The sequence below is a fragment of the Lissotriton vulgaris genome, chromosome 6 (genome assembly GCF_964263255.1).
Source record: "Lissotriton vulgaris chromosome 6, aLisVul1.2, whole genome shotgun sequence".
Lineage (NCBI taxonomy): Eukaryota > Metazoa > Chordata > Amphibia > Caudata > Salamandridae > Lissotriton > Lissotriton vulgaris.
In genome coordinates, this window is record NC_141694.1 from 1,726,029,706 (window position 1) to 1,726,051,931 (window position 22,226).

The following is a 22,226-nucleotide window of genomic DNA, read 5'->3' on the forward strand; positions in this document are numbered from 1 at the left end:
AGCAGTGGTAAAGTGCCCAGAATTCTGAAGCCAGCATAAATTAAATCAGCAAAACAGGAGGTCAGAAGGCAAAAAGTCAGGTGAACCACACCAAGGCTGCCAGGTCTAGCACGTGTCCCACCCCCAGCTGAATGTGGGGAGAGCTACCCAAGCCCTTGGGAGTTCTCTTCACTAAGGTGGAAGAACCTGGAGAAACCCTCAGCATTGGCATGGTCTGTGCCAGGTCGATGTTCCACTGTAAAGTCCATTCCCAGTAGGGAGATTGACCAATTCAGCAGTTTAAGATTCTCACCCCTCATATGCATTAAACAGCTGAGGAGACTGTTGTCTGTCTGAACCCGAAGTGAGTGCTAAACAGGTATGGCCTTTGCTTCTTCAGTGCCCAGATCACAGCAAAGACTTCAATTTCAATTGCGCTGTAACTCTGTTCCCTGGGAAGTAGCCTCCTACTGATGAAGGCTTTAGGTTGATCCAGGCCCTCTTCATTTAGCTGCAAGAGCCTGACCTCTATGCCATGAGGCATTCATCTGCCCAAGAAATTGGGGACCTTTAGCAGGGGTGCTGTGCACATGGCTTCCTTTAAGGCATGAAAAGCTTTCTGGCACGCCTCTTTCAGATCACCAGAAGTGGCTACTTCCTGTCAAGGGGACAACAATGGTGCCATATCCCTTGATGAATATCCTGTAATATCAAGTGAGGCCTAAGAAGGTTTTCACTTCTGTCTGGCTCTTGGGTAGGTTTTGGAAACTCTGGTGAACCAACAGCTATCTAACTATTTGGAACAGCACAACCTTTTGGACCCCTCCCAGTCTGGATTCATTTTGTGCCTCCCATAGCACGGAGACTGTACTGTTGGAGGTGACAGATACCATAAGGATGACCATGGATAGCGGGACCCCAGTAATCCTAGTCCTCCTCGACTTGTCAGCAGCGTTCGATACCATCTCTCACAAGACGCTGCTAGGCAGACTGAGGGGGATTGGGGTGCAGGGTAGGGCCCTTAAGTGGATCCAAAGCTTTCTCCCCGGTCGCACCCAGAGCATCCAGCTAGATATGTTCATATCCCAAACCGTCAAGGTAGATAAGGGGGTACCACAGGGATCTGTGCTTAGTCCGACCCTGTTCAATGTGTACGTAACCCCATTGGCCGATATCATCAGGGGCCAAGTCTTTCAAACCATCTCATATGCGGACGACACGCAGCTAATCGTCCCCATTGGGGAGGATATAATTTCCACCCAACTGAGGTTCAGAAGCTGCATGTCTAGCATTGCTATTTGGATGAGGGAATTGTTTTCAGCTTAACTCCTCAAAAACCGAAATCTTGCTGTTTGGGAAGGCGGAGACCATCTGGTCCCCAGAGTGGTGGCCCACCGAGCTGGGTGATGCCCCAGCACCCAGGAGCTGTGCGAAGAACCTGGGCATCATGATAGACAACAAGCTATCCATGGAAGAGAACAGGTCAAGACAGTCTCTGGTGCCTGCTTTTGCATCATGAGGATGCTTAGGAAGGTCTTTCCGTGGATCCCTTTGTCAGCGAGGAAGACTCTTATGCAGTCACTCCTGGTGAGTCGGCTGGACTATAGAAACTCGCTGCTGGTGGGAGCAAGAGAAGATCTTTTATCTAGACTCCAGGTAGTGCAGAATACGGCGGCCGGCTTTGCCCTCAAACCGGCAAGGACACCATCAGCTCCACTGCTGCATCAGCTACACTGGCTCCCGGTGAGAATGTATGTAAATATATTGCGACTTATATAGCGCACGTACCACCCGAAGGCATCAAGGCGCTTGCCTTGGGAACCCGTCCTGGCTTTTTCCCTGTGAGATAACCCCTACTGGGCATCCCCAAGGTGAAAGCCAGGCATCCCGCAGCGGGTGGGCCGCCGTAGTGGAGATTAAGCAAGCTATTGCCCAGAGTTGCAGCGTGGGACCCCATGATTAGAGGAGGCACCGAGGCGAGAATTATCGAGTCCGTGGACATTTTTGGGCCGAGGACCCTGCTGCGTCGGGAATTGAACCCTGGTCCCGGGCCAGACCTCTGCATCAGGGTCTGCCGCTCTAATCAGTGAGCCACACTACACGTTAGTCTCTCCTCCTCTTTAGAAGAGTGAGGTGGAGCAAAGAAGGTTGGCAACATGATGCTCTGGCCAAAGTGGCAAGGTGTTCCCACCTTTGGTAAGAAAGGTGAATGACTATGGAGAACCAGTTTATCTGTGAAAAAGTTGGTGTACAGAGGGTGCACAGAAAGCACCTGTAGTACGCAAACCCTCCTGACCGATGTAATAGCCACAAAAAAGACTGTTTTGATGGTCAAGAGGCATACAGGGTGAGCACATCAGAATTGTCAGAACCAAGTAAAGGTCCCATTGGAGCAGGGTAAAGGGTTTAGGAGCAAACAAATGTCGAGTCATTTTAGAAAACAAGACGCAACTGGTGACTTAAACAGGGAGAGTTGATCTGGCAAGCACAAAAACTGAAATTTCCAAAAGATACCCTTTAACGGCACCCAAACAAAGCCACAAACATATCCAAACAGCAGGGGCATACAGTCTTAGTTGAATGACAGCTAGCTGCCAGAATGGCATCACATACTCCCAAAGGGCAGTTAAAGGATGTCACATGCCACCACTCAATCTCCATGCATGAAGGCAGAGCACGCGCAGGTTTGAGTACAGAACCCAGCTATGTTGCTGTGACAGAAGATCCTACCAAAAGGGCAGCCTGACTGAAGAAACGACTCATGTGCAGGAGTTTGGGATACCATACTCTCCATGCCCAATCAGGAGCCACAAAGAAGTCTTGGCCTGGTTGTTCTTGATCTTGTTGTGGAATCTGGGCAATAGTGGTATTGGCAGAAAGACATACAGGAGGCCTGTATTCCACTCAAGACTAAATGTTTCTCAGAGAGAGATGCCTTGGAACGAATATGCTACTTACCAGTATGCATCTGTTCTTGGCATGTAGGGCTGCTGACATTCATATCTGTGCATAGATCGCCGCCTAGTGTTGGGTCCGGATGATTGCACATTGTTGTCCTGGAAGAGTCTTCGAAGTATCACGAGATAGGTGGCTCCTCCCCTGGACTACAGTGCGCATGGGCATCGACTCCATCCCCAGATTGTTTTTAGCCATTGTGGCCAAGATGGAGCGAAACTCAGCGAATGATGACCATGCTAGAAGTATATGTGAATTCTGCAGCTGCTACAGGCGCCGGGGAGGACGGCGGGCGATATGAATGTCAGCAGCCCTACATGCCAAGAACAGATGCATACTGGTAAGTAGCATATTCGGTTCGAGGCATGTGGGCTGCTGAATTCATATCTGTGCATAGAATACATCGCAGTCCCTCCATTAGCGGCGGCCGCACGTGCCAGCTGCAACAGTTTGGAAAAGTGTTTTGAGAACAGCCTGCCCTACAGCTGCTTGCTGTTTGGAGTGCACATCAACACAGTAATGCTTTGTAAATGTGTGTGTGGTAGACCATGTGGCTGCTCTACATATGTCTTCCAAAGGAATGTTTCCAAGGAATGCCATAGAGGCCCCCAACTTTCTGGTGGAGTGGGCTCCTGGTGGAATGGTAAGGGTACGTTTTGCTTTCAGATAGCAGTACTGGATACATTTAACGATCCACCGAGCAATACCAGCCTTGGAAATAGGGTTACTTTTGTGGTGTGGTGCAAAGGCGACAAAGAGTTGCTTAGTTTTCCTGAAATCCTTGGTCCCATCGATGTAATACATCAGGGCCCTTTTGACGTCAAGGGTGTGGAGCATCCGCTCCGCCAATGACTCAGGATTTTGAAAGAAAACAGGTAACTCAATAGTCTGGTTGATATGGAATTGAGACACAACCTTGGGAAGAAATGTAGGGTTAGTGCGAAGCACTACCCTGTTGGAGTGAATTTGAATAAATGGCTCTTGGATAGTAAGGGCTTGTAATTCACTAACCTTCCGTAGCGATGTAATTGCTATGAGGAAAGCCACTTTCCACGTTAAGAACTGAATCTCGCAGGAATGCAGTGGTTCAAAGGGAGGACCCATCAGCCTGGTGAGGACCACAGGGAGGTTCCACTCCGGAGCTGGTGGAGTCTGCGGAGGAATGACTCGTTTGAGTCCTTCCAGAAAAGCTTTAATGGCAGACACCCTGAAGAGGGAGAGGTGCTGCCTATTCTGGAGATAAGCGGCCATTGCAGATAGATGAATGCGAATGGAAGCATATGCCAGAGTACATTTGTACAGATGGAAAAGGTAACAGATGATATTCTGAATAGAAGCATCTAGCGGGTTAATGTTGTGGTCTGCACAATAAATTACAAACCGCTTCCATTTCGCCGCATAGCATGCTCTGGTGGTGGGCTTCCTTGCCTCCCGAATGATGTCCATACAGTCAGAAGGCAAGTGCAGGTAGCCAAACTCTAGGACTTCAGGAGCCAGATCGCCAGGTTGAGCTGTTGCGGATCTGGATGCTGAATGTCGCCATGGCTCTGCGCCAGAAGGCTGGGTGTGAGACGTAGCCTCTGATGCGGTACCACGGACAGTTACAGAAACGTGGTGTACCATGGTTGGCGAGCCCACATTGGAGCAACCAGGATGAGAGTCATTGAGTGCTGCCTGAGCTTGCGTGCAACCAGCGGTATCAGAGGTGCTGGGGGAAAAGCGTACGCAAATTTGCCTGACCAGTTCATCCATATCGCATTGCCCTGCGACTGTGGGTGTGGGAACCTGGCGGCGAAGCTTTGGCATTTTGCGTTCTCCCTTGTGGCGAAGAGGTCGATCTCTGGATGACCCCACCTTCGGAAGTACGGTTGGAGAACTGATGGATGCATCTCCCACTCGTGCATTTGGTGGCTGTGCCAGCTGAGCAGGTCCGCCATCTGATTGTCCCTGCCCGGGAGGTGCTCTGCCATGAGGAAGATGTTCCTCTGAATGGCCCACTTCCACATGCTCTGAGCCAGATGAGACAACTGCGGAGAGTGTGTCCCTCCCTGCTTTTGAATGTAGTACATTGCCGTCATGTTGTCCGTCCGGATCAACACAACCTTGTTGCACAGATGTACTTTGAAGGCTTTCAGTGCCATGAAGATCGCCATCAGTTCCAGAACATTGATGTGCATCTTCCTCTGCTGTTGCGTCCATAGTCCCTGCACAGTGTAATGGAGTACATGCGCTCCCCAACCCTGGAGAGAAGCGTCCGTCGTCAGGATAATCTGTGGCACAGGCTCTTGGAACGGTCGGCCCTTGCAAAGGTTTTGTGGATTCCACCAATGCAGAGAGTTGTATGCCCGACCGCTCACCAACACTAGGTCTTTCAACTGCCCGTGAGCCAGAGTCCACTGACGTGCTAAGCACTCCTGAAGCGGACGCATATGTAGTCTCGCGTGCGGGACTATGGAAATGCAGGAGGCCATCATGCCTATCAACTGCATGAACACTCTTGCTGGAAGTGAGTGTTGAGGCCAGAATTTTTGGATCAGCGATTGGATGCTGCTGACTCTCACTGAATTCGGCTGTGCTGTGGCCGCCAGAGTGTTAATGGTCGCACCCAGATACTGCTGTATGTGGGCGGGCTGGAGGTGGGATTTTGGGTAATTCAGTGAGAATCCCAGATCGTGCAGGAGGTGAATGGTGTGAGACATGTGGGCGGCACATTGCTGGGCTGACTTCGCTTAGATGAGCCAGTCGTCCAGATAGGGGTAGACGTGGATGTTTCGTCTCCTGAGATGTGCCGCCACTGTGGCCAGGCACTTTGTGAACACCCTGGGTGCCGTGGTGACACCGAAAGGCAAAACCTTGAATTGGTAGTGCTGGTTTTGGATGGTGAACCTGAGGTATTTCCTGTGTGAAGGGTGCAGTGGAATGTGAAAGTACGCATCCTTTAAGTCTAATGTTGTGAGAAAATCCCCCTGCCTGAGCAACGGGGAGCACTTGCTGCAGGGTCAGCATATGGAAGTGCTCCGACAGGATGTAGAAGTTGAGTGGCCTGAGGTCCAGGATGGGTCTGAGGGACCCGTCCTTCTTTGCTATCAGGAATAACAGGGAGTAGACCCCTGTGCCTCTCTTTCATAGGCACGAGCTCTATTGCCCCTTTTTGCAGCATGACTGTGACCTCCTGCTGCAATAAGTGCAAGTGCTCGTCCGACATAGGACGGTGTTTTGGGAGAATGTTGGGTGGAGTGGACGTTAACTCCAGACAATAACCATATTGGATAAGTTTTCTGACCCACCCGTCCGTGGTGATGGACTTCCAGACGGGCAGGAACTGCTGGAGTCTCCCCCCGACCGGTGTTGTGTGGTCAGGGGGCAGTGACAAGGCGTCACTGTTTGCTGGTGGTAGAGGACCTGGAGCTGTTGTTGCCACGTCCTCTGCCCTTGGTGCTGTTGCCGCAATATCCACCTTGACTCTTGTTGGCATAAGTAGTCTGGGTGTTGCCCTTGTAGTATTGCGTGGATTGGGAAAGCTGACCCCTTGAGACGCCTCTAGTGTTGGAGCGACGAAAGGACCCACCCCGAAACTGCTGGGACTGCAAGGCACCCATGGATTTTGCAGTGTCAGTGTCTTTTTTCATTTTTTCTAGGGTGGTTTCCTCTGGTCCAAACAGGTGATCTGGGTTAACCGTTTGGTTCAGGATGGTGGTTTGGATGTCTGGCTTAAATCCAGAGATTCTCAGCCAGGCATGTCTCCGAAGCATAACACTGGTGTTTATAGCTCTGGCAGCGGTATCGGCTGCGTCCAGAGCGCACTTAATGGAAGCGTTGGAGATTAGCTTCCCCTCTTGAATTAGCATCTCAGCCCCTTCTTTGTATTGATCAGGCAGGTGTTGCAACAGGGTCTCTAGTGTATCGTAGTGCGCCCTGTCATAGCGCGCTAGGAGCGCCTGTGTGTTAGAGATGCGCCATATGTTGGCTGCCTGTGCTGCTACCCTCTTCCCCGAAGCCTCAAAGACCTTGGATTCTTTGTCTGGGGGAGGAGCATCACCCATAGTCTCAGAATTGGCCCTCTTCCGGGCATTCGAGACAACAAGGGAGTCCAGAGGCAACTGTCCTTTAATGTAGGTAGGATCAGAAGGTGCCGCCTTGTATTTCTTGTCAATCCTAGGGTTTATCACCCTCGCCCTGGTAGGTTCCTTAAAGACCTCAGCAGCATGCTTTAAAACACCTTTTATCATAGGCAGAGTTTTCACAGTCTTTTCCGATGCTGAAAAAGTGTCAAAGAGGAAATCCACATCCACAGGGTCAGCATGCAACTGAACATTGTGATTGTTAGCAGCTCGTTCAATGAGGGCATTGAAAGCAGAAGAGTCTTCAGTAGGTGAAGTCTTAGCAGAAAAGAGTTGAGGGTCTTGTCCTGAATGAGGATCCCCAGGGTCACCACCAGCTGCCCAGGGCTCATTTGTATCCTCAGGGTCTGTATAGACTGGATAACTGTATTCATCCTCCTCATCACCCTCACCAGCGTCCACATCGAAGTAAGTGGGCGACACATCATGATTCTGTGGTGAAAGGGGTTGCACCAAGACAGGAGAGCAAGCAAGAGTCCTTCTTGAGAGGGATCTTGTAAGACTCCAGTTGAGGTTCTGGGGTGATTTTCCGCTTCAGAAGATAAAGCCTGCCCGTTTCGGCGTCGATGAAGTGTTCTTGACGCTCATCCTCCGAAGGGTGTCGAGGTCGCGGGCCGTGGACCACAGACGACGCCTTCGGCGCAGAGGAGACCTTCTCGGGCACGCCGGCCCCTGGCTTAGGAGCGAAAGCCTTCGGCGCCGTCTTAGGCGGCAAGGTAAAGAGGATCGGCGTGGGCGCCTTAACCGGTTTCTCCACAGGCTTCGCAGGCAGAGGGTCCTTCAGTTCGACTGCTGCGGTGCCGTCCCTGATGCGTTGCAGGGAGTCCATGACCTTTTTGGTGAATGCGGCGGATGGACGCGCCGGTTCAGCGGAGTCCTTTGAGGCCACTTTTGGAATCGAGTCCTTTGAGGCCACCTTCGGAGTCGAGTCTCGTGGCGCAGCGCCCTTGGCCTTGTCATGTGGACACGGGGCAGAGAGGACCTTCGGGTCATCGGGTCGCTTCTTCGGGTCGCCGAGAGTTTTCTTCGGGTCGTCAACAGCCTTCTTCGGGTCGACAAGGCCCTTGCCGGCGTCGACCGTCCTCGGCGCCGCCGCGCCAGTATCGACCACTTTCACCTCAGTCTTCGGCGTGGCAGACTTTGTCTCGGCGCCCTTGAGTTGGCCTTTCGGCTCGAAAGCCATCTTCGGCGCCGAGGCCTCAGAAGCTTGATCCGACTAATGCGATGCGCACTTTTGGTTTCGATACTTGCACCTGCGCAGTATCTGGCGTCGAGACAGTAGGTTTCACTTTCGGTTTCGTTTTGACCGGGAGTGGTTCGGTAACAATGTCCGTGGCCGGGCCCGAAGGCGGGCCGTGGAACCCATATCGAGGTCTTGGGTAAGGCCCGAAGGCGATCCCTCGACCTGGGCCTTATAGATAGGCACGGCCCCAGAGTCAGTTTGAGGGAGCTCCTCGTCCGAGCTATCCTCCAAGGCCCCGAGGGCACCGTCGTCATCTACTCGACGACTTCTTCGCTTTCGAACACCTCAGCATCCGCGTCGTAGTCTTCTTCTATGTCCGACGCGGGGTTAGATTCCGAAACGTCCTGGATATATTCTTCCTCCACATCCCCAGCATCGAAAATGTCCGTAGGCGCCGGAGCAGATTGCTGGGCCTCCAGGCGCGCAGCTCGTCGGAGCTTGAGTGTCTTCTTGGACCTGAATCGTGAACAGGCCATACACTTGGCCTCATCGTGGTCCGGCGGCAGACACTTGTTGCACACCGGGTGGACGTCTATGTGTGGGTACTTCGAGTTACAGACCGGACATCTCTTGAATGGACTTCGTTCCATGATGGATGGTCGATAAATCAGGAGCGTCGACTAGGCCTTCCACGCCGAGAGCACGCGGAAGTACAGAAACCGGCTCGGAGCCGAGCTAGAAGATGTGAAGCCGAACGCAAGACAATACCGACGTATAGATTAAAGACCTTTTGCTCTCAAGAAAGTTTTTCTATCGATTCCGACAAGAGGGAATTAAAGACATCCGAGCCCAATGGCGGAAAAAAACAATCTGGGGATGGAGTCGATGCCCATGCGCACTGTAGTCCAGGGGAGGAGCCACCTATCTCGTGATACTTCGAAGACTCTTCCAGGACAACAATGTGCAATCATCCGGACCCAACACTAGGCGGCGATCTATGCACAGATATGAATTCAGCAGCCCACATGCCTCGAACACTCTAGCTTGCAGAACTGCTGGCATTGAGCGTTCTTGGTGGCGAAGAAGAGATCTGACCAAGGTTCTCCCCAGTTGTAGATGAGGATTTACACCACCTTTGGATGGAAACGCCATTCGTGATCTGCAAAGCATCAACGGCTGAGCTTTTCCGCTCTGGCATTCAGAGAGCCTACCAGATGTTTTACAACCAGAATAATGTCCAGGCATGGCAGACATGTCCAGAGGCACAGCGCTTCTGGACAGAGCCCACGACCGAACCCAGCCCTGCTTGTTGCAATACCACATGTGGTTGGGATTTGTTCGTGAACACTCGAACCTGCTTTTCCCTGATGGAAAGGAAGAAAGGTAGGCTTTCAATACCAGGTGTACCTCACTCAACTCCAGGAGGAAATGAGACTCCGACGAAGACCAGATTACTCTGATCTCCATCTCTCCCAGATGGCCACCCCAAACCAGAAGGGAAACATCAGTCACCACTGTGGGCTCTGGTGGGGGGAAGTGAGAGGGGTCTGCCACAGACCACATTGTGGTTTGTCAGTCACCACTGCAGGTCTTTTGATGTTCCCTCAGATATCCAGACCAGGTTGGAAAGATTCCCCTGATGCTGGTCCTTCAGGTCACACTGCAGAGCCTGCATATGCCAGTAGGCATGTGTTACCAGCAGTATGCAGGAGGCCATGAAGCCCAGCAGCCTCCAAGTCAGACTGAAATCCAGGATAGAGACAAACATAACATAGCCTGAATATCCTGTGCTCGTCGCTCCAGAGGATAGGGCCGAAACTGCACCAGAACTAGAATGGCTCAGATACAAGGGAGCGTCCGAGAGGGAGTCAGGTGTGACTTCAGCGCATTGATAGTGAGCCCCAGTGAATACAAGAGGTCTGCCTGCATTGTCTGGAGGTGGGCTATGATCGCCTGGGTAGAGTCTGCTTTCAAAAGCCAGCCGTCAAGGTAGGGGGAAGACCTGTATGTATGTATGTATTGGCATTTATATAGCTCACTACTTACCCGTAGGGTCCCAAGGCGCTTCGACCACTGCGAAACCCTTCCTGGCTTCCCTGAGAGATGGTCCCTTAATGGGTATCTCCAGGGTGAGACCAGGCCTCCCCGGCGGTCTGGTGGGGCCGTTAGTGAAGATGAGGCAAGCTAATGCCCAGAGTTGCCGAGTGTGATCGCTGATCAGAGTGGGCACCGAGGCGAGAGAATTATCGAGTCCGCTGACCCTGGTCCAGAAACCTGCCGCGCCGGGAATCGAACCCTGGTCCCGGGCCGTCCTCTGCTCTCGGGTCTGCCGCCTCTAACCAGTGAGCCACACTACTTCACGGACTGAACGACCTCCGAAGAAGGGCTGCAACCACTGCGTCACCTTTGTGAACACCTGAGGGGTGTTAGTAAGGCCAAAGTGTGCACAGCAAACAAAGTGGTTGTGGGCCACCGTGAACCGCAGATAACGTCTGTGCGCTGGCTTGTTCGTTATGTATATATACGCATCCTGCAAGTCCAATACTACCCATCTCTTTTCCGGGGTCCACAGCAGACTGGACCTGAGCTAATGTGAGCATTCTGAATTTAGACTTCAGGAAGAAGTAAAAAGGGTGCACGTTTAGTAGAGGGCAGAGGCCTCCATCCTTTTTCGTCATCAGATCCCGCAACATGCACCGAAAAGTTTTGGGAAAGAGAAAGTAGCCAAAATAGCAACCACTAGATGTTTGATGTTATGTTAGGTTATAAGTTTTTCTATAGCGCACGGCTGCCCCAGCAAAGAGGCGTCCCGGCGCTTTCTACCAGAGACGGAGAGAGGACCACTGCAGATGGAACTTGCAATTAACATAGCAATTTAGCAGAAGAGGTAGGTTTTTATGGCTTTCCTAAAAGACAGGTCGTTCAGTCCACGAATCTGGACCGGCAAATCATTCCAGAGCTTGGCTGCAAGATACCGGAAGGAACGTCCACCCATTCTGGCTAGCCTAATACGGGGGACGACTGCCAAGTTCTGTCCCTCCGAGCGCAGAGTGCGACGGGGCACATATGCAGTGAGAAGTGAACTTAGCATAGGTGGAGAGGCCCTTTTCAAGATGTTGAATGCGAGGCAAAGGATCTTAAAGTGGATCCTCTTCTCCACCGGGAGCCAGTGGAGTTTGATTAGGTTATTTGCCACTGACTGATGTCGGGGGAGGCCTGTCAAAGCGCTCACTGCGGCATTCTGGACTCGCTGCAGTCTTGCTTTCTACGCTACGTTTACCCCTAACAATAGGGAGCTTGCATAGTCCAGCCGTGAGAGAATGGCTGACTGTACCACAAGCTGGCGTGTCTGATGGTCAAAGAACTTTAAGATCGGCCTAAGGTTCCGCAGGATCCCAAAGCATGTGGCAGCCACTTTTTTAGTCTGATGTGTGAAGTTAAGGGTGGAATCCACCCACACTCCAAGATTTTTCACATGGTTTTCAGGCTCAGGCAGTTGGCCCAATGCCTCAGGCCACCATTTGTTTCCTCAGGTTGCTGTCTCTTTGCCCACCAGAAAGACCTCCGTCTTGCCGGCACTAAGCTGGAGATAGTTTGAGGTCATCCAGTTAGTGATGTCGACAAGGGTCTGTTTGAAGTTCTGTGCACTCAGTCCGTCCTCATCTTTCAATGCTACCACTAGCTGGGTGTCATCAGCATAGGATACTAATGACAACCCATGTTTCCTGGCTACCTCTGCCAAAGGTTGGACGTAGATATTAAATATGGTGGGACTGAGTGCAGATCCCTAGGGCACTCCTTGTCTGATGGGGCACTCTTTGGAGAGGAACAGTGGGGTGGAGACCCTGAAAGATCTCCTAGATAGAAATGCCTTAATCGAATTGAGGGCCTGCCCTGATATTCCTGCCTCCTCAAGCCTGAACAGCAGCACCTCGCGTGAGACCGTATCGAAGGCAGCACTGAGATCTAAAAGGATCAGTGTTGCTGCCCCGCCGGAATACAATATGGTCCGGAGATGTTCCATCACACTCACGAGGGCCGTTTCAGTGCTGTGTCCAGCACGGAATCAGTGTTGGGAGCTGTCTAGAATGGAGTTGGATATCAGGAATGTGGTCAAGATGGTATTGACATAGGACTCCGCCACTTTGGCTGGCCAAGGGAGCAGCGAAATAGGCCTGAAATTTTCAGGTAAACTAGGGTCTAGCGTGGGCTTTTTTATGATAGGGGAGACAAAAGCTTGCTTCCATCTGGAAGAAATGTTGGCAGTGGAGAAGGACGAATTTATAATGTCTCGGAGCGGGCCCAGTACTGTCCAGTCTGCTTCTCTAAATTGTGCTGGTTTGAGGGGGTCTGCCGGTGAGCCTGACTATTTTGTTGCAGATTTTAAGAAATTCTTCTTGACTGAGCACAGGTATGTTGGTTATTTTGGGCCCGTTATTAGTGACTGAGGGGTTCAGGTGTGGTGTAGTAAGGAAAGCATTGTAAATTTTCTGAATTTTGTCCAGGAAAAAGGAAGCCAGATTCTCGCACAATGTAGGTGAGAGGTTCACTTTTTTTTCCTTTTTTTGGCGTGGAGCTTTTATTATTCTAAAGATGGTTTTTGAGGCATTCTGACTATTGCTAATCTCTGTCGTGTAGTATATAGCTCGTGTCCTACAGATGTTACGATGATACCTTTTCTGTGCCTGAACATAGAGGATTTTGAGCGAAGGATCATATTCTCTCCTCCATTTACGCTCAGCTATTTTACACTCTTTTTTAAGGGAGGTGAGCTCTTCGTTAAACCAGGGACTGGATTCCTGTGAGTGTGCTCTAATCCATTTAGCCGGAATCAGTACATCAAGTGTCTGATTGATCCAGTCGCAGAAGTTCTCATACCCTTGATCAGGGTCCTCACTGGTTTGGGGGGGGGTCAGCTGTAAGAAGTGCATGAAATTCCTCGAGGCGGAGCTTCCTCCATGGCCGTTTCAGCACTTGCTGGACGGGTCTTATATTGGGAGCACCCCCCATGGGCACGGTCATAGTCACCAATAGATGGTCTGTCCAGGTCATGGGAATAGGGGCCTCTACTGTCACCTCGGTCAAGACCGTCCTGAGCTGCTCAGAAGCTGTCGCTCCCCTCGCTGCTCCCTGCTCAATCTTCTGGTATCGTAGCGCTTACTGCCAGACTGCCATCTATCACGCATTGCTTGCCTGAATATTGTGTTATCGTAGCGCTTTCTGCCAGACTGCCATCTATCACGCATAGTTTGCCTGAATATTGTGTTATCGTAGCGCTTACTGCCAGACTGCCATCTATCACGCATTGCTCGCACTGCTGAATATTGTGTTATTGTAGCGCTTTACTGCTAGACCGTGCTTTGATATTTACTGTGCCATTGTGTATCACTCGCTTTGCCTGCTCAGAATATTGTTGCCTGACTGTGCTGCCTGTTCATAGCGCTTAATAAGGTCGTGCCCCAATCTCGTCCAATTTCGCTTTTGGCTTGCTGCCATTTTGTGGTTTGTTGTTGTGCCTCCCAGCCCGGCTCTCCACCCCGCTCCCGCCTCCCAGCTGCTCCTCCCTCGCCCGACCCCCCTCCACTAACCACTTATGACAGATGCTTTTACGCGCAGCGTTCGCTCCCCCTGCACGCCGAAGGTGCGCCAAAGGTAAGCCTGTCTACGCCCGTCCGCGCCTGGACCGCGCCCAGCGCCAGACCCCCTGGCCCCTGCAAAATCCACTTAGCCCGCATAACATACAATGCCGCAACCCTCTCAGCCCTTAACCCCGGCCGCCCACCAAACTGCTACCAAGCCACCCCAGGACACACCCATGGACCCTTCACCTGCCACTCCTGCAAGTTCGACTGCATCAGGACCCACACCAAATCCACAAACTCCAAACAGAGCTCTGACACTAACCACCTAAAGTGCATCCTGCTCAACACCAGCTCTGTCCACAGACACGCCATTGAACTCTGGAACCTACATCGCCGGATGTCGCCTTCCTTACAGAAACCTGGATGAACGCCTCATCAGCACCCGACATCGCCATAGCCATCCCGGACGGCTACAAGATCATCCGAAAGGACCGCACCAACCAAACAGGAGGAGGCATCGCCATCGTCCATAAGAACACCATCCGCATCACGACCAGTTCCGACGATTACCTCGCTACCGCCGAACACCTTCACTTCCAGATCCACACCGACCCCAAGACCACACTCAGAGGCACTCTCATCTACAGACCACCAGGACCCCGCACACAATTCAGCGAAGACATCGCTGACTTCATCAGCCCACACGCCCTCCCCTCCGAGGACTACATTCTACTGGGAGACCTCAACTTCCACCTGGAAAAGAAAAACAACAGCAACACCACCACCCTTCTGGACAACCTCGGACTCTAACAACTTGTCAATACCCCCACCCACTATGCCGGACACACGCTCGACCCAATCTTCACCTCCAGCAAGCACATCTCCTTCAATCACACCACAGCTCTCCACTGGACGGACCACAGCTGCGTTCACTTCAACTACAAAAAGACCATGACCCACAACCCCCCACAACCTATTCCCCCGAAGAAACTGGAACAAAATTACCACCGACCAGCTCTTCACATCGCTTCACCAAAACCCTCCTGCCAAATCATCGGACCCAAACCAAGCAGCCACCAACCTCACACAATGGATCACCCACAGCGCCGACGAACTAGCACCCTTGAAAAACCATCAAATCAAGCAAGGTAGCAAAAAAGCCCCCTGGTTCAACGATGACCTTAAGAAATCCAAGAAGTTCTGTTGTACCCTCGAGAAAGCCTTGAGAAAAAACCCAACCACTGACAACCTGGCCACCTTCAAGAACGCCACCCGCAAACACCACCAACTGATCCGATCCACCAAGAAATCAGCATTCAAGGATCGTCTTGACAACAACGCCCAAAACAGCAAGGAACTATTCAACATCGTCAAAGAATTTACCAACCCCACCGCCGGCACCAACGACATCACTCCCTCCCAAGACCTCTGCGACTCCCTAGCCTCATTCTACCACAACAAAATCGCAGACCTACATAACAGCTTTGAAAACCAGTCCGAAGACCAGTCCACTCCACCCACCTCCGAACCAAAACCGCCCTCTAACAACCTTTGCACCTGGAACCCAATCACCACTGAAGACACCATCCGCCTGATGAACTCCATCCACTCAGGATCGCCAACCAACCCATGTCCCCACCACATTTTCAACAAAGCAGACTCCATTATCGCACCCCATCTCCGGGACTTCATCAACTGCTCCTTCAACTCCGCTACCTTCCCGGAAAGCTGGAAACATGCCGAACTCAGCGCCCTTCTGAAGAAACACACAGCAGACCCCACTGAACTTAAGAACTACCGCCCCATCTCGCTCCTCCCATTCCCTGCCAAAGTCATTGAGAAAGCCGTCAACAGTCAGCTCGCCACCTTCCTTGAATCCAACAAATCCCTCGACCCCTCACAGTCCAGCTTCCGAGCCAAACACAGCACCGAAACCGCCCTCATCGCAGCAACAGACGACATTCGAACTCTACTGGACAACAGAGAAAGAGCTGCCCTCATCCTACTTGACCTCTCCGCAGCCTTAGACACAGTCTGTCATAGCACCCTCATACAACGCCTCAGCAACGTCGGAATACAAGGAAAAGCATTGGACTGGATCATCTCGTTCCTCGCCGGAAGAACCCAGAGAGTCCACCTCCCCCCTTTTAGGTCAGAGGCCACCGAAGTCATCTGCGGCGTACCACAAGGATCATCACTCAGTCCGACCGTCTTTAACATATACATGAGTCCCCTCGCATCCATTGCATGCCAACACAACCTCAACATCATCTCCTACGCAGACGACACCCAGCTGATCCTCTCCCTCACCAAAGAACCAAACACCGCCAAAACCAACTTACACGAAGGAATGAAAGAAGTAGCCGAGTGGATGAAGAACAGCCGTTTAAGACTGAACTCTGACAAAACGGAAGTCCTCATCTTAGGTTCATCCCCCTCTGCCTGGGACGAATCATGGTGGCCACCGGCCACGGGAACCGCACCCATACCTACGGACCACGCACGTAACCTGGGCTTCATCCTGGACTCCTCCCTCTCGATGACCAGACAAGTCAACGCCGTCTCATCATCATGCTTCAACATCCTACGCATGCTCAAAAAAATCTTCCGCTGGATCCCCACCGAAACAAGAAAGACTGTCACCCACGCACTGGTCACAAGCCAACTGGATTACGGAAACACCCTTTACGCCGGAACCACAGCCAAACTACAGAAAAAACTCCAACGCATCCAAAACGCCTCAGCCAGACTTGTACTGGACATCCCCCGTCAAGCTCACATTTCCGGTCACCTGAAAGACCTCCACTGGCTCCCCGTCAACAAGAGAATAACGTTCCGTCTCCTCACCCACGCACACAAAGCCCTCTACAACCTAGGACCCGAATGCCTTAACACGCGACTGTCCTTCTACACCCCCACCCGCCAACTACGATCGTCCAATCAAGCCCTCGCCGCAATTCCGCGCATCCATAGATCCTCCATGGGGGGGAAGATCCTTCTCCTACTTAGCGGCCAAAACCTGGAATTCTCTCCCCACCCACCTCCGCCTAACACAGAACCACCTCTCCTTCAGAAAGCAACTAAAAACTTGGATATTCGATAAGTAAAGTACCCCCCCCCCCCCTCCCTCAAGCGCCTTGAGACCCTCTGGGTGAGTAGTGCGCTATACAAATTTTTGAACTTGAACTTGAAAAGATGGGGTCCAAAAGATGGCCACCTGTGTGTAGAGCCGCTGACGAGCTGACAGAGCTGGAAACCGGCTGGATCAGCTAACAGGGTGTTTATCTTTTTATCGGTGGTAAGATCGAAGTGAATATTTAGATCACCCATTATATTACAATTAGCTGTTCCAGTGACCAGAGAACACATTTTCAAGGAGTGATTTTATAAAACTACTATCTAACCCTAGCGGTCTGTAAATCAGGATACCCACAAGGGCAAATTGATGGTTGATTTTCACGTTATAGCGGGCACATTCGCTGCCTCCAATATCCAATTTGGTAAATAGACATGTGTAATGAGATTCGACAATCATCGCTATCCCACCTCCCCGGGTTTGTCTATTTAGTATGTATGTAGAATATCCTGGAGGGGTGGCTAGGTTGATGACCGAATCCATGTCGTCTTGTAGCCAGGTTTCCGTGAGAAATAAAATATCTAGGGCATGGCTGGTAAGTAATCCATAGACTTCCATATGAGTTTTTGAGGGGATGTTTTTGATGCCAGCACCCGCTCAATGGCTCCTTTGGGGAAAAGAACCTGTACTTAATGCAACAGGAAGAGGTGGCCCTCTATCAGCCGTTCAGCAGATGGTGGCATGGACAGATGGGATTCTGTGGGTAGAAGAGTATAACCCCGCTGGACAATTTGAAGCACCCATTTGGCAGAGGTTATGGACTGCCATAAGGACAGATGGTGCTTGATCCAGCCATCGACCGGTTGCCCATGATGGTGAGAGTGCAAACTAAAAGGGGTTAGTTGGCTGCAGCTGTCCGGGTTCCAACACTCACTACAGAGTGCCAGGGACTCGGGTGACTGGCACAGCTTTGAACTTTGACAGCAGCTGCAAAGGTTGGCAGACTGGGTAGATCGCCGGCTTTGGGTCCCACAGGGCTTGTGGGGGTCCACAGCCACGAAAGGACTGGGGAGACTGCTAGCCGCGGGGACTGGGTGTAAAAGATTGTGGTTGATAGCCTCTACTGTAGCCACACAGGGGGTGAAAGGAAGAGTGGGGCTGGTGTGGAGCCACGTAAAGTCCCAACAACCGAGCAGTGGCCCTGCTGTCTTTAAAGCACTCTAGCACAGAGTCTGCCTTCCCAACAACCAAAAAGGCAGGTGCTGCCGAAGGGCATGTCCACAAGGGATGCCTGATCATCCCCCGAAAAGCCAGTGGACCTCAACCAGGTGTGGCAATAGAGTGCAACTGACGATGTAATGGCTCTGTCCAGTGATTTGGTTATATCGAGACCGCAAGGTATGGTGATCTTTGCCAACCAGTTCCTTACACCAGTTTTCCTTGGGCTCTTCCATGGTGCTGGGATAACCATAAAGATCCTGAGAACCTCCCCAATCGTACTTCCCACTGGGCCTATAAAAAAGTAGGCCCCCACTTTGACTTGGAAGATTGAGTTCTGGCTGATGCCGGTGTCAACATCAGGAGATGCTGATCCTGCTCCAAATTGGAGTCAGGTACTGCTGGGGACCATGCCACTGAACAGATTCCAGGAAAGGTTGCGACCTTGCAACCGAAGCCGATCTGGATCTAGTCACATAAACAAAGGGGCCGACTTGTGCTGAAGGCTAACCCACTGGTGGGAATCCAATGGGGGCACCAGTCAAATAAATGAGGCCCGAAGGCACTCCAGAGGGCTTGGCCTGCCTTAAAATGAGGTGCATGGCCTTGCATAACTCCTTTACCTGGGCAGGGGCGTCTCTCTGGCTCCGGGAAATTCTGGATGGCACAGAGCAGACTCACATTCAGATTCCATGGCTGCCGCATGAGAGTGGGGCCAAGACCTGTAGCATCATTCTCATGCCTCATCGGAAGACTTGGATTGGTGCGGCGAAGTCGAAAAGCCCTTTTGACTAATTGTTTTGGAATCACCCAACAACTTTGAGTGCGATGATGAGCAGCACATATGTCTCTGCGAATGGGCCTGGGAACTTCCACATGACCGTGTCTTGCAGCGTCACAGAGATGAATGTGTTGGGCGACCAAATGCTAATGGAACACTCCTGAACTGGCTTGGGATTCGTGGCATAATAGTCAGGACAGGCCTTGGGATCATGGCCCAGCTTCAAACACCAGAGGCAAACCAGGTATGGGTCCGTCACAGACCTCTTCCTTTGGCAGGAACCACAGGGTTTAAACTCCATAGGTGTGGGACATCCCTGGTTGCACTCTGGGAGCAGAAGCTAAAAAAATATGTGAAAAAACAGCCCAAAAACTGGAGTGAGGCAGCTCTCTCCGGAGCTGCACTGATGGCGCAAAAAGAAAAGAACTAATGTCAACGTGCTGGGGTGGCACCTATATAGACACTGCACACGTCATGGCGCAAACAACGCTGAGCGGATTGATGCCACGTACCAGCACACGGAGGTATTGCTCAAAAATCTCCAGATCCAGTCGGATGCCTGGGGAATATTGTACGGGAAGGAATCTCCAGCTAGAAGTCTCCTTTATGGGAAGGCACTGACTAGTTGTAACGTCCCGTTCCTGCTAAATCTTTCCAAAGTTAAAAGGTATGCCAAATCATTACCACAACCATAGTGACCGAACCCCCTCTCCCGCAAGACTGTAAGGAGGTTGGCTGATGGCCACCAGCCCACAGAACTCCGCAATTTTCTCTAAATAACCCTCATCATGGCCAGTAGCAAGGTAGGTAAAAAAAAAATAACTAATGAGCAGAGGAATTAGAAGGTCATCTACAAATATAGAGCAATGGCAAAGTATGGAAAATGTGTTGATTAAATTAATCCCCAGCTGGTCTCCATAGACAACTTCCACACTTGAACCATGTTACATGTTCTATGACATCACATTGTAACATTTTAAATTCTTTGGGATTGGCAATGTTGAATCCCAGTTGGATGCATCACACAAACAGGTTCAGATAAAAACAGAACATTCAGATAAGTATACCAAGAAGCAAACATTCCCAACGTGTGCCTAAGAAGCTTTATGGTGTTGAGAAGGGCCACTCCAAGGGCAGGGAAACACTCACACTAAGAGTTGGCGGAGCGATTACTGCTGTTACTAAAGCTCTAATTACCCATCATTATTACAGACAATACAACCTTCACTAAGCTAGGTGTACAGTAAAACTGCTGCAACGAAATACAAAATATTACCATATGCCTCCTATTTAGAAGTGTTATGGAGTTTTTCACATTGGAAGGAAGGAATAGTCATTCAAATGGGTCACCTACATGTGGATGAAACTTATTTCACATTCAAACAAGAATGTGATTGACACGTCAACTGATAGTACAGAGTCAGTAATTAAAAATTGAGGAGCCAGATCATGCTCTAGCAGCATCTCCAAGACTAACTTTTGAATGGTTGCTTTTATTTCGCAGTACGAGGCTCCTGCCAGGGCCAGACTGGAAACCCAAAGCAGCCCTGGCAAATGTTCTCATACCAGTCCCTATGTGGTGCATACCAAGTGCACTGACTGAGCCCGACCACTACAAAGGGGGCTTTGGGAGGCTCGCTCCCTCGAAAAAATGTAGGAATCAATGGTGCAGTCTAAACAACATTTATAATTATATAATGAATTGTATTAGCTTTTAAAGAATAGTAATTGAAGACCTAACTGTACATCAGGATAAGACAATCTTTCTTGGGGGTTCTTCAATGATTCCCTTATTATCACCCTCCAACAGGGCCCCTCATCTCTCCATGGCCCCTCTGTCACATGCATTTCATTTGTTTTATAGCATCTCTCATACCATTGTAGGATGTCAAAGCAATTTACATCACACACATATAGACCATGAGTCATACGTGAAAAGTGTATAGAAAATGTTACACAAGGCAAAGTGGACTACAAGGTGTAGGATTCACATATTCATACTGCTAGGCATTTTTAAAGAGTGTTTGGTCTGGTGAAGCACAAACTAAAGATTCAGAACATAACACAGAAGTTAGCATTGACTTTAACATTTAAAATGTATTTCCACCCAAATAAACCTTTTTAACAGCATCCGGATCATTATAGACTGGGGAAAAAACATAAGTTACTAACTTGTACCATGCAGTTTGCAAGCAGCTCTTTGATGAGAGTTTATAGGTCACTGCTAGATTACGATTGCCCCTTATGAATTGCACAGTGACAAAAGAATCTCTGTGACAAAAGCAGAAACCCACTGACCTATGCACATAAAATACTGTTTTATAAAACATGTTCTTTGCAGTAGGCAGATTAACCCACTGTGCTACATAAGAAGTCAAAGCTGCCACTAGACAAAACTCTCAACTCTCTCCAGCAGATACATTAATCACTGGCATTTTCATGACACTTTTATTGTTGCTCAAATTGCTAATTTTACCTGGAACTTTGCAGTGCTTTTCAAACTGCTGCCTGGGGACCCCCTAGGAATGTGCCACAGACCCCTGGGGGTCCGCGGACCACAGTTTGGGACACTGCCTAGCTTATAAATGAGGTTTTGTAGTCATCAATCAGCAGGCTAAATATTTAAAAATGGAAGGGGTATGTATCCATCCGATCAGGTTTTGGTTTGGCCAGAACCTTCGGACTCTTGCCGAAATTTTAACATTTAACTACTTAACTATCTTCGAAGGGATATTACTTGAGGTATACCCATTTAAGACTGAGTTGGAATATACCAAGCAACAAAGTGTTATTCCAAAACTGCCTTTAACTTGTTTTGTTTATACTTGGTTTAAATCCTTAGGTAATGATGGTAAATCAAACATTTGGTCTAAAACGTGTATAATGTGTTAAACTAGAGCACCCAACTAGAAAGAGTCTACTGCTGAGACAAATACTGGTGCAGGGATTCCACTAGATTGTTGTTTCAGGACGTGCCTGAAGAGACCAGCGAGCTTAGTTAACAAATAATGTATTCTTAATCACAGAAACAGTGGGCCCAAAGATCCTAAGAGAAGAGTCCTAGAAAGATATTTTTGGAAACGCACTTCTTTGGTCCTTATCGCTAGTTAAAGTCATGTTTCTATGTCTACACATTACTGAATCTTTACTCCCTAAGGAACTAAGAGGTGGTTTTAAGCCCCTATTCCCTACACAATTTGTTGGCTAGCCAGGTGGTCTAAGTGAAAATGTAGCACTCTACTCTTGGAAATATAAATGCCAACATTTGCATTCTTGTGTCAAAGAGCCAGAAGTCAATACGGGATGTAGAAACAGAATGTATTCATCTCCA

At 50.2% G+C, this 22,226-nt stretch overlaps 1 protein-coding gene across 1 annotated transcript in view; it reads right to left on the reverse strand.

Annotated features, from left to right (window-relative positions):
- AIDA (axin interactor, dorsalization associated) overlaps positions 1 to 22,226 on the reverse strand; it is a 164,912-nt gene that overhangs the window by 15,584 nt on the left and 127,102 nt on the right. The window lies entirely within an intron of this gene.